The 14,196-nt window shown below is 33.1% G+C and overlaps 1 protein-coding gene and 1 pseudogene across 4 annotated transcripts in view; one reads left to right on the top strand and one right to left on the bottom strand.

The window, feature by feature from the left end:
- Positions 1-14,196, bottom strand: part of NOL4 (nucleolar protein 4) — a 402,455-nt gene that overhangs the window by 244,588 nt on the left and 143,671 nt on the right. The window lies entirely within an intron of this gene.
- Positions 9,520-9,677, top strand: LOC122903739 (annotated as a pseudogene).

Raw genomic sequence — 14,196 nt, 5'->3', positions numbered from 1 at the left:
CTGACTGTCAAATAAGTAAATAAAATCTTAAAAAAAAAAAAAAAAAAAAAAGAATGGCTTAAAAACTGAAAACAGCCCCAAATGTAAAAGCTAGTATCTTAGGTTGTGAATTCTTCTTCCTCCCCCCCTCAAATGTTAACAGGAAGAAACCATGGCAAAGAAACAACACAAAGAGAAATTGTTTATTCCTAAGCATTATTTTAACATAAAAAGTACTAAGCATTATTTTAACATAAAAAGTACTATAAAAAATTAATATCTACAAGTTGAGATAAAGGTTTAAGAATACTATATTTTAATAAACTGAGTAATAATTAAACAAGAAAAATTAACTCTAAATGTTCCCTTCCAAGCATAAAAGTTGTCCTTGGTGAGTAAAAACACACTGCCAATTCACTAGGCTGTTATGTTATTATTTTAAACCTTCTTTTTGGATATTTAAAAAATAGCCATCATAAACTAACTGAGAGTTGACAGAGAGGAGGTGGGTGGAAGGACAGGTGAAACAGGTGAAGGGAACTAAGAGGACACTTATCATGATGAGCACTGGGTAATGTACAGAATTGTTGAATCACTGTACTGTATACCTGCAACTAATATAATACTATGTGTTAATTATACTTGAATTAAAATAAATAAAATACAAAATAAAAGCCATTGTGAAAATAATATAGTAATAATAACAAAGTTAAAGATGGCAAGACAAATCCCCTGGAAAATTATCTTATTCCTAAGCATTCCTGCAGTAAGTGTATTTCAAAACACTTTCCATTTTGAATGAGTGAACAAACGTACTTAAAACTGCAATTCAACACTCCCTCTATCCAAATACAAACACCATGAAAAAGGGGGTAGTAGCTTGAAAAACCAAAGATTAACTCAATGTAATTAAAACTGTGGCCCAGCTATAAGAGGAATTTGGAATGATTAGCTCGTTACCCCAATAACCAGATAAGTGAAAGGGCTCTATTACCTGGGAAAGAAATCAAAACATTAACTATACTTTAACCTTTCTAACAATGTTCAGAAAAACAAACTTTACAAGTTACATGAAAGAATGTATTACCCATAATAAAGATAAAACAAAGTAAATAGAAGATCCATAGATAATTCAATTATTGAAGTTAGCATGCCTGGGCTTTACAATAATCATTATTAATAAGTTGAATAATTTACAGCAAAAGATTAATATATTGGGTGAAGTGATAGCATATTTCAGCAGAAAATTAGAAGAAATAAAAGAAGTAGCAAATGGAAATGATGGAGTTAGAGAACATAGCCCCTGAAATTAAAGTTTATTAGATGAGTTTAACAGAAGACTTGATATAGGTAAAGAAAGGATAAGTGAATTTGAAATCAAGTGAAAAGAAATTACCTAAACTGAAAGCATAGAAAGAAAAACATTGTTTAAAATATGACAGTAAAATTGTTAGTAATCTGTGACATATCAATAATAGATAACTAATTATACAACTGAATAAAAGGAGATAAGAGGGGAAATGAGACTGAAAATGTTTTTGGAAAAGAAAAGTCTGAAAAATTGAAGAAACTGATGAGAAATCTCAACACACAGATTTAAAAAGCTCAACAAACCCTAATCAGAATTTACACACACACACATACACACACACCCCTGAGCAAACTCCTTAAACCAAAAATAAAAGAAAATCTTGAGAAGACAGACAAAATACAAACAGCTGAAAGAATGAATATACAGATGGATAATAACCAGACTACATTCAAAAAGGGAACTGTGACCCACGGTCTTCAGCAACCATCCCAGGAAACCAACCCATTTTCTAAGGTAACTAGCCGAGGAAGTCACACTATTTATTCTAAGTCAGATGTAGGAAATCAGATGACTATCTCTAGCAACCACCCTAAAAATACCAACCAAAAACCCCCACAAAATTGGTCCAAAATGGCCAGGACCTGATTAATAACTGACAGCTTTGCTAATTTGTCCCACATCCAGCTTATGACTAACCAAAGAAAGCCCTATGCGCCCCTAACGGCATAGAATGTATCACTTCTAATTAGCCCACTTGCAGCTTCCCCAGGCCACCAGCTTCCAATCTGGACATTCTTGAAGACTTTCCTTTTTTTTCATTATGAAGCTTTCCTACTCCTCGGCCTGTCTTTGAATTCCTGCCAAACCTAAGTAATGGCGGCTGACTCTTGCTATAGAAAGCTCCACATAAATAGCCTTTGCCTGTTCTCATTTGGTTGGTCTTCATTTATTTCCACATAATATACTGAACAACAATGATTGCTTGACTATACATAATAAACAATTCAACGCAGAACATAAAAAAACACAATCTTTAAAGCGTGATATAACCTAGAATTCCACAATCAGTGAAAAAGTCCTTGAGAAACGAATGCAAAATAAAGATACATCCACTAAGCAACAGCTGAGTGAAAGAATCTGTCACTAGCAGAATCCATACAACAAAAATGGTAAAGTAAATCCTTCAGTACAAAAGTAAATAATTCCAGATGGAAACTCAGCTTAAAAGTGAAAGAAATTATAAATATATACAAAAATATGAAAGCCTATTTTTTAATGTTTCTTACTTTCTTTAAAAGGTTGTTAAAAGCAAAAATGGTATTATAAATGTGGAGTTCATAAATTTTGAAGTGAAACATGAAAACAAAAGTACAAAAAGGGGAGCAATTGGAAATCTATAATGTTAAGATTCTTACATTAAAAATACAATGTAAAATATTAATTCAAAGTGTCTCATAGGGGCATCTGGGTGGCTCAGTCAGTTAAGCATCTGCTTCATCTCATGATCCCAGAGTCCTGGGATCAAGCCCCTCATTGGAATCTCTGCTCAGGGGTGAGCCTGCTTCTCCTTCTCACTCTGCTGCTCCCCCTGCTTGTGCTCTCTCTCTCGCTCGCTGTCAAATAAATAAAATACTTTTTTTAAAAAGTGTGCTATAGTAAGTTAGATACATATTGAAGCTCTTAGATAACCATGAAATAAGTCAGAACTAAAAATATTCCTACAAGAGTTTGTCAGACTGGAGATATATACCTAGATCTAGATCTAGGTCTATCTATCCACCTAACTTATATATCTACCTATCTATCTATTTATCTGTGGTTCTAGAGAGAGGTGGTGAAAGGCACCCAGCTATATATATCATACAGAGCTATATTTTAAGTGTAAAGAAACAGGCAGGTGAAAAGAAAAATGACAGAAAAGAGCACACCATTCGTATGAAATATGATGAGACTATATTAGCATTAGACAAAACAGATCTTAAGATAAAAATGAAGAGATATAAAAGTACATTTTATAAAGACAAAAGGTTCAATTTGTCAAGAAGACATGCTCTAAATGTGTGTACATCTAATAACAGAGCTTGAAAATACATGAAGCAAAAATGGACAGAATTAAAAAGAGAAACAGAAAAATGTACAATTGTGCTGCAGATTTTAATATATATTTCTGAGTAATTAATAAAACAAATACATAAAAACCAGTAAGGATATAGAGTTGAATGACACTATCAATCAAATTGACTTAATTGACATATATAGAGTATTCACAACACAACTACAGAATATTCTTATTTTCAGGTGTACACAAAACTTCCATTAAGTCATATCATATCCTGCACCATGGAACAAACCTCAGTAAATTTAGATGTATGTAAATCATTAGAAGACAATTAAAAATCTTTTTTAAAAACCCACTAAGAAACCCCCAAAGAAATGAACACTTACTTCTAAATAATCCATGAGTTGAATATCACAAGGAAATTTTAAAAATATATTCATTTTAATTAATATGAAAACAAAATGTACAAGTGAGGATGCTAGAACTACTTAGGCAGCTAGAAAAAGAAAAACAAATGAAAACTACAAAGAATAAAGTAAAGCATTAAAAATTAGGAGTGGTAATCATTTAAGTAGAAAATAGAAAAAATATAGAGAACAAGCAACACAGTCGAAGTTGGTTCTTTGACAATAATAATAAAATTCATAAACCCTAGGAATAACTGTTTATGAAAGTAAAATCAAAATACATAAATTACCAATATCAGAAATGAGAAATGGTATCAAATGAAGATTCTACAAACATTAAAAGGGCAGTAAAATGATATTCTAAACAGTTAAGCCAAAAAATTATGTGAATTAGATGAAATAAATTTCTTTAAACCACAAATGTAACAGAAAGAAATAATAAATCAAAATATCCCTGTATGTGTTAGATAATGGATCTACAAAATAACAGAAATATAGAAATATAATCAAATACAAAATTAGGCACCTATTTTCTTCAGGAAAGAAAGAATAGAAAAAGTTTTATAAAGAAGGAGACACAGTAATCCATGAATACCATTTACATGATAATTAAATATATTTTAACTAAAAAGTGTGATACAACAAAATTGGGAAGACAGGTAAGAGAGGATGAGTGGGTGCTACAGAAAACCAATACAAAATGTCCAAACTATAAACCAAAAAAATCAAGAAGTAGAAAGAAGCAGCAGTTATTTAGAAATATGTTAGAAATGAAAAAGAAACAGTTAAAATATTTTAAAGCAATTACCTTTATGATGCAAGACATTAAATTTATTAAAATTAAAATAATGTAACCTCATTATACTTAAAAGACATTAAAAAGTCTAAAGAAAAATCACATGTAATATAACTTAAAACTAGCCATTCTTCGTATTGTTTTGGTATTGTATAGTATCATGTAATAAACACATAAACAGAAAAATAAATATTTCACTACGTTGGAAACGTGCTGTATATGAAATTTGGAAATTTTGTCAATTAAAATTATATCGTGGATATTTTGTGAATTAAAATTATATCACAGATATTTTCCCATATTATTGACTGTTCTTCAAAGCTAATATTTTTAATGATGATATAATTTTCTATTAATAATATTCATTAAACACTTATGAATACTTAATATTACCAGACACTTTCCTAGGCACTTGAGAAACAGCAGTCTAAAAACAGGTATTAGCTGCCTGTTACTACTCCATTACTGTGGAGCATTTAGGTTTACTTATTTGTTATTGTTGTTATGATAATGCTTCAGTAAACATTTCTGTTGCCAGATAATATATACCTATTTACACCTATAATTATTCTTTAGTATATATTTCTAAGAGTAATTCTTGGAAGTTTAATTATACTTCAGACATTAATAATTTACAGTTTCTTGAAACATACTTGCAAATTGTCTCTAGAAAAATGTACCAATTTACATTTTTATCAGTACTCTTTGCTTTACAAAATCATATCACACAATAAAAGTTCCATTATCTTCTAAAAGTATTTTTCAGTTTGATGGAGAGTAATTCTTTTATTGTTTCCATTCTTTTAATTATCTATTAGATTGCAAAGTTTTCCCATATTAGTTATCTCCTCTGTTGTTTTTATTCTTTGCAGGGTTGACTTTATGTCTTTTTATATCACAACTACTTTTTGGGAAGGATTTGGGGATTTGGTGATTTGGGGTTTTTTGCTTTGTTTTTTGGGGTTTTTTTTTGTTTGTTTGTTTTTGGTTTTTAGGTAAGGGAATAAAACAAAATAAAATCATTTCCGGTTTCCAGTTCTGGAAGGAGTTTGGAAGTCACCACTGTATCTTAATGAGTAAAAAGTCAAAAGACTGAAAATCAACAAATCTTTTGGGTCCCTAGAGGGGAAAGGACACAGGGTAGATAGCAGCCACCAAGACTGAACAGTCAGGTGAGTTCAGGAAGCCTTAGCTTACCAGAACACAGACACATAAAAGGCAACTGCCATGGGAGCCAGTGCCTGAGTAGGAATGCATGAACTGTGAATGATGAATTGCTGGAGGTTCAGTGTGAACAACTCTGAGAGTGAATAACTCCAGTTGGATCCAGTCCTAGGGAGGCCCCCACATAATATTGCGAGATTTACCTCATAGAGCTCAACCAGATTCTACAGTAAATAACCGAGGAAAAACCCTGGGTATCTAGCACTGGGAGGGGAAAGGAACTATTCTGAAGTAAAACGAGGACTCTTCTAATCAAAGCCTGTACTCAAGGAAAATAAGTGAACCAGAGTAAAATCTTCTGCAGCTTATGTGACCTAAGAAAAGGAAATACCCAAATCCAGTCCAGTCTTGCTATCCTGTCCTACCAAGGGCAGGGAGAACAAAACTGAGAAACATTTGAGCACAAGGCCAGTAAAAGACTGAGAGTGAATTATAGGACTATGGAAGGCTTTTCTCACCTACCACATCTCACAGCACACCACTAAAGGCCTTTTACAACAATTCCTTTTACTTATTATGTCACATCTAGCTATCAAGAAAAAATTACAAGGCATACCAAAAGGCAAAAAAACCCCACAATTTTAAGAGACAGAACAGACATGAGAATCAGACATAGTAGGGATGTTGGAAATATGAGACCAGAATGGAAAACAATGAGGATTAATATGCCAAGGGCTCTAATAAATAAAGTAGACAGGTATAAAAACAGATGAGAAGTGTAAGCAGAGAGATGGAAATACTAAGAAAGGACCAAGAATTCAGGTTACATATTAAAACAAAAAAAGTAACAGAAATGAAGAATGCATTACATTGGCTTATTAGTAGATGACACGGCTGATGAAAGAATCTCTGCGCTAGAAGATATATCAATAGAATCCTCAAACACCAAAAGGCAAAGAGAAAACCAAAAAAAAAAGACAGCATTGTGGGACAACTAGAAAAGGTAAAATATACACATTATGAGAATACCAGAAGCAGAAGAGAGAGAAAGGAAGAGAAGATATATTTGAAAGAAGAATCCCTGAGAATTTCCCCCAATTTATGTCAGACACTAAACCACAAAGCTAGGAAGCAGGTAAGATGAATGTTAAAGGGGCAAAGAAAAACTACACCAAGGCATATTAAAATATATCAAAATATCAAAATTTCAAATAATAGAAATTCAAAGATAAAATTTTGAAAGAAGCCAGAGAGAAAAAACACCTTACCTATATAGCAACTAAAATAAGAATTACTCCTACTTCTCAGAAACCATGAGAGCATGAAGAGAGAGGAGTAAAATATTTAAAGTATTAAGAGGGAAAACCTACCAATCTGGAATTTTGTACCCTGTAAACATCCTTCAAAATGAAGGGGAAACAAAGATTTTCTCAGATGAACAAAAATTGAAGGAATATGCTGTCAGTAGACTAACCTTACAAAAAAGCTATATATATATAAAAAAAGTACTTTGGAGAGAAGGTAAATAATATAGGTCAGAAACTAGGATTTACATAAAGAAAGAACATCAAAGAAGGAATAAGGAAAGGTAAAATTTTAAAAATTATTTTCTTATTCCTAATTGATCCAACATATATTAGTCTATACAATTAGATACACAATTAGTTATACAATAATAATTCCTATAATATATCAATTATGTCTGGTTTTGTATCTATTATACGCGCACCTTATGTCTGGTTTTGTATCTATTATACGCGCACACACACACACACACATACATATGTGCAATTGATACAAGGGGCAGGAGGGAGAATTAGGATGATTTTATCATAAGGTATTCACACTACCTGTGAGGTGGTAAACAGTGTTACTTGAAAGTGGACTTAGATTATCTATAAATATATGTTCACACCCAAATGAAACTACTTAAAAATGTAAAAAAGCAAGTATAACTGATGTACTAAGAAGGGAAGGAAAATGAAATCTTAAAATGCTCCATCAATGCTGAAAAGGCAGAAAAAGAGTGGAAGACAAAAAGAGAAAAAGAACGAGGGGAACAAATAGTGACAAATGTGGTAGATATTAATCCAACCGTATCAGTAATCACTGTGGATGTCAGTGATACAAATGCACCAATTAAAAGACAGAGGTTGTAAGAATAAATTAAAAAACTGGGGTTCCTGGGTGGTTCAGTGGGTTAAAATCTCTGCCTTCGGCTCAGGTCATGATCCCAGGGTCCTGGGATCGAGCCCCGCACCAGGCTCTCTGCTCAGCAGGGAGTCTGCTTCCTCCTCTCTCTCTGCCTGCCTCTCTGCCTACTTGTGATCTCTGTCTGTCAAATAAATAAATAAAATCTTTAAAAAAAAAACACATTCCAACTGTATGTTGCCTATAAGAAATCTACTTTAAACATGAATATGAAACCACATATAGATTAAAAGTCAATGGATGGAGAAAAACTTACCATGCTAATAATAAACAAAAGCAAGCAGAGTGACTATATTAATTTCAGACATAGTAGACTTCAAATTAAGGAAATTTATCAGGAATAAAGAAGGGCATTATATAATGATAAAGAGTCCAATTCTCCTCCAAGAAAACATGAAAATTCTTTTTTTTTTTTTAAAGATTTTATTTATTTATTTGACAGAGAGAAATCACAAGTAGATGGAGAGGCAGGCAGAGAGAGAGAGGGAAGCAGGCTCCCTGCCGAGCAGAGAGCCCGATGCGGGACTCGATCCCAGGACCCTGAGATCATGACCTGAGCCGAAGGCAGCGGCTTAACCCACTGAGCCACCCAGGCGCCTGAAAACATGAAAATTCTTAACAGGTGTGTGTTTAAGGACAGAGTGTCGAAGTATGCGAAGCAAAAACATATAGAACCACAAAGGACAATAGATAAATCTACTATCATAGTTGGAAATTTCAACATCCCTCTCTCAGGAATGAAGAGATTCAGCAGCCAGAAAATCAGTATGGACATAGTTAACCTCAACAACACCATCAATCAACTGGACTTAATTCACATTTATAGAGTATTTGATCCAACAACAGCTGAATATACACTCTTCTCAAGCTTCCATGGAACATTCAACAGGTTACACTACATTCTGCCATAAATCACACCTTAACACATTTGAAGGAATAGAAATTATACAATGTATGTTCTTAGACCACAATGAAATTAAACTAGAAATCAATAACAGAAAGAGCAATGGAAAAGTCCCCAAATATGTGGTGTTTAAACAATATACTTCTATCCTTTCCACTCAAAGAGTCCCCTTTAATATTTCTTGCCAGGCTGGTTTAATGGTCACAAAGTCTTTTACTTTTGTTTTTCTGGGAAACTCTTTATCTTTTCTTTTCTTTTTTTATTTCTAAAGTCTTTTCTTCTATTCTGAATGATAGCCATACTGGATAGAGTATTCTTGGCTGCAGATTTTTCCCATTCAGCACTTTGAATATATCATGCTACTCTCTTCAGGCTTGCCAACATTCTGTTAGGAAATCTGCAGCCAAACTTATGGGTCTTAACTATAGAGAATAAACTGAGGGTTACCAGAAGACAGGTGGGTGGGAGGATGGGTTAAATATGTGATGGGGATTAAGGAGTACACTTGTGATGAGCACCAGGTGTTGTACGAAAGTGTTAAATCAGTAAATTGTATACCTGAAACTAATATTATACTGTATGTTAACTGGAATTTAAATAAAAACTTAAAAAACAAAATAATACACATCCAAATAACACATGGGTCAAAGAAGATATTTCAGGAGAAATTTTAAAATATTTTGAACTAGCTTTGCGCAGTGGCAGTATCATAGCCAATGAGGTTTATCCGAGGTGCGATTATTGCTAATTAAAATATTTTGAACTAAATGAAAAAGCACAATTCATCAAAATTTGTGGAACACAATGAAAGCAGAGCTTAGAGTGAAACTTACAGTATTTAATGTATGTATTAGAAAAGATGAAAGATCTAAAATCAATATTTCCACTTTATGTAACCAGAAAAAGAAATGAAAATTCAACCCATATTCAACAACAGAATAAAAATTAGAGCAGAGATCAATGAAATTGAAAAGAGAAAATCAGAGAAAACAGAAAATAGCTTTTGTAAAGATCAATGAATCTCTAAGCAGGCTAACCAAAAGTGGGGGGGGGGGCACATATTACTAATAACAGAAATGAAAAAGGATATTATCACCACAGATCCTGACATTAAAAAAGACACCAAAGGAATAGTATGAACAACTCTTTGCCCACAAATAAGATAATCTAGATAAAATAAACCAATTCCTAGAAGGAGACAAGCTCCCAAACTCATACAACAAGAAATAAACTATCTAAATAGGCCAATACTTATCATTGAAATTGAATCAGTAATTAATAACATTCTAAAACAGAAAGCACGAGGACCACGTGGGTTTACTGGTAAATTTGACCAAACATTTAATGAAGACATTATACCAATTCTTGACAATCTCTCTCAGAGGACAGAAACAAAGAGGATATTTCTTAATTCATTCTATGAAGTCAGCATTATTCTTACACCAAAACCAGAAAAATGCATTACATGAAAAGAAAACTACCTACCAGTACCTCTAAGAAACAGATGCAACAAAATTATTAGCAAATAGAATCTAAAAAAGCATAATATTAATTATATACCATGACTGAGTGGGATTTATCTCTGGCATGCAAGACCAATACTACATTCCAAAGTGAATTAATGTAATTCAACACATCAAAAGATTCTGAAAAATCACATGATCATATCAATAGAAGCAGAAAAAGCACTTGATAAAATCCAAAAGCTATTCATGATAAAAAAAAAAAAAACCTCTCAGTAAACTAGAAATAGAGGGGCACTTTCTCAACTTGATAAAATCTGTCTACAAAAAACCCACAGCTAACATAATTAATGGTGTGAAACTCAAAGCTCTCCTGTAAGATCACATACAAGGCAAGAATGTCCACTCTCACCAGTTCCTCCTAGCATCATACTGGAAATTCTAGTTAATGCAATAAGTCAAGAAAAGCAAGTAAATTATATGTGTATTGGGAAGGAAAACATAAACTGTCTTTGTTTACAAATGACATGATTGTGTATGTACAAAATCTGAAGAACCACAAAAGCCTCCTGAAATAATGTGATTAGAGGAAGGTTGTAGAACAAAATTAATGTACAAAAGTCAATTGCTTTCCTACATATCAATAATGAACAAATGGAATTTGAAATTAAAAACATAATATCTATCCCCCAAAATGAAATACTTAGGTATAAATCTAATAAAATATGCAGAATATCTATATGAGGAAAACAGCAAAATTCTGATCAACAAAATCAAAAAGAACTACATAAATGGAGAGATATCCCACATTAATAGGCAGAGAAACATTATTGTCGAGATGCCAGTTTTCTAAAACTGATCTATAGATTCAATGTAATGTCAGTCAAAATCCCACCAAGTTATTTCTTGGATATTGAAAAACTATTCTAAGGTTTACATAAAGACTTAAAAGACACAGAATAGTCAATACAGTATTGAAGGAGAAGAATAGAGTTGGAGGATTAACATTACCCGACTTAAACACTTACGCTAAATTTACAGTAGTCTAGAGAATATGGTATTGGCCAACAATCAGATAAACAGATCAATGGAAGAGAAGAGAGAATCCAGAAATAGACCCCTATGAATAGAATCATCTGATCTTTACAAAGGAGCAAAGGCAATAAAAGGAGGCAAAGACAGTTTCTTCAACAAATGGTGCTGGAACAACTGATGTCTGCATATAAAAAAAATATTAATCTAGGCCCCGATCCTTCACAAAAATTAACTCAAAATGGATCATATATCTAAACATAAAATGAAAACTAGAAAATTCATAGAAGATAACCAAGGATAAAACCTAGATGCCCTTGAGCTTGGTGATAAGCATTTATTTGAATATTTATTTATTTATTTATTTATTTTAGAGAGAGAAAGACCTGGGAGAGGGGCAGAAGCAGAGGGTAAGGGAGAGAGAATCTCAAGCAGACTCTCTGCTGTGAGTGGAGCCCAATGCAGGGCTTGATTTCATGACCCTGAGATCATGACCTGAGCTGAAATCAACAGTTGGACACTTAACTGACTGAGCCACCCAGGCACCCCATGGGAATGACTTTTTATATAAATGATCAATAACTGATAAGCTGTACTTTGTTAAACTAAAAATCTTCTCTACAAAAGACAATATCGAGGTAATGAGAAGACAAGCCACACACTAGAAGAAAAAATTTGCAAAAGACACAAACGATAGAGGATTGTTATTCAAAATACACAATGAACACTTAAAACTCAACAAAATGAAAAAAACTGTTTTAAAAAACAGGCCAAACACTTCACTTGATTGTCTCAGGAAAGAAGATACACAGATGGCAATAAGTACATAAAAAGATGCTCCAAATCATACATCATTAGGAACATGCAAATTGAAACAGTAATGATATACAACTACATACCAATTAGAATGGCCAAAATCTAGAACACAAACAACATCAAGTGCTAATAAGGATATGGAGCAACACGAACTCTCATTCATTGCTGGTGGGAGTGCAAAATAACATAGCCATTTTGGAAGACAGTTTGGTGGTTTTTTGAAAGCTAAATATACCCTTATGATACATTCCATCCATCACACTCCCTAGCATTTCTCCAAAGGAGCTAAAGATTTATGTCCACACAAAACATGCACATACTTATGAACAGCTTTGTTCATAATTGTCAAAACATGGAAGCAACCAAGATGACCTTCAATATGTGGATAGATAAATAAACTGTGGTACATTCAAACAGTGAAATATTATTCATTGTCAAAAACCAATGAGCTATCAAGTCGGGAAAAGATATGCAGGAAACTTAAATGGACATTACTAAGTGAAAGAAGCCAATCTGTAAAGGCTCCCTAATGTAGTATTCTAACTATATAATGTTCTGGAAAAGACAAAACTGTATAGACAATAAAAAGATCACTGGATGTCAGTATGGGTAGGAAGAAAGATAAAAAAGCACGACACAGAGGACTTTTAGGAGACTGAAAATACTCTATGATATTATAATGATGATATCATCTTACATTTATCCAAAACCAAAGAATGTATAACACCAAAAATGGAGCCCAAGGACTGTGGGTGGTTATGATGAGTTAATGTAGACTCTTCCTTGGTAAGAAAATGTACCATTCTGGTGAGAAGGTTTGATACTGTGGAGACTATGTATGTGTGGGAGCAAGATATTATGAAAAATCACTGTACCTCCCTCTTAATTTGTTGTAAAACTAAAACTGCTCCAAAAAATAGCTTTAAAAAATAAGTAACAAAAAATAAAGCCTCATATTTAGTTTTTAGGAAAAATACTGGCAAAATCATTTTATATTTTAATTTTTGCAGCAGGAAAATACCAAGTAGTCATGTTCTTTTTGCTGATCACAAGTGTGCGGTGTTTTTCATAGCTTTGAAAATAAAGTAGCCTACAAAACCATAAGAAATCCAAGTTCTTATATAGTTTTACTTACCTCAGCTGGTAACATTTTGAATGACAAGTTTTTACAGTGCTCATTCATTCATTGCTTATCTAATTTTATAAGCAATATTTCATAAATTAATAAACTAATTCAAGAAGTCATTAAGAGTATTTTTGAAAAATTCTTTTATTTATTCATTTAACAAAGAGAGAGAGAGAGAGAAAGCAAGGGGAGCAGCAAGCAGAGGGAGAGGGAGAAGCAATGTGGGACTTGATCCCAGGACCCTAGGATCACGACCTGAGTCGAAGGCAGATGCTCAACTGACTGAGCCACCTAGGCGCCCCAAAATTCTCTTTTCTTAAAAGACTAACTTGTAGTTTCTAATTTTCTTTTTTTAAAAAAAGCTATTTTGGGGTACCTGGGTGGCACAGTTGGAGAAGTGTCAGACTCTTGGTTTCAGATCAGGTCGTGATCTCCACATCATGAGATAGAGCCCTGTGCGGCTCAGTGCTAAGCACCAAGTCAGCTAAAGTCTCTCTCTCCATCTTTCTTTGCCCCTCCCTACATCAGGCTTGCTCACTCTCTCTCTCTCTCTCTCAAATAAATCTTAAAAAAAAAAAAAAAAAGAGGCTGTTTCAGTGGTTCATGCTTCCTCATGGAAGCATGGTATACAGGGTTCAGTGCTTTAGTTTATATTATGTAATATATATATAATATATATATATTTTTCCCCCAGTGGTCCATGCTTCCTCATGGAAGCATGGTATACAGGATTCAGTGCTTTAGTTTATATTATATAATTAGGACTTTCTTTTATTAGAATATAATTCTAAGATAACAGATATCTTCTCTGCCTTGTTTACTGCTATGGTCCTAACAATAAAAATATTTCTGCCTCACAGTAAGGGCTTAATACTGAAGAGTGAACAAATTATTCTTAAACCCAGTATATTAGCCATCATGTCTTTT

The sequence above is a fragment of the Neovison vison genome, chromosome 3 (genome assembly GCF_020171115.1).
Source record: "Neovison vison isolate M4711 chromosome 3, ASM_NN_V1, whole genome shotgun sequence".
NCBI lineage: Eukaryota > Metazoa > Chordata > Mammalia > Carnivora > Mustelidae > Neogale > Neogale vison.
This window is presented reverse-complemented; position numbering and strand designations above follow the sequence as displayed.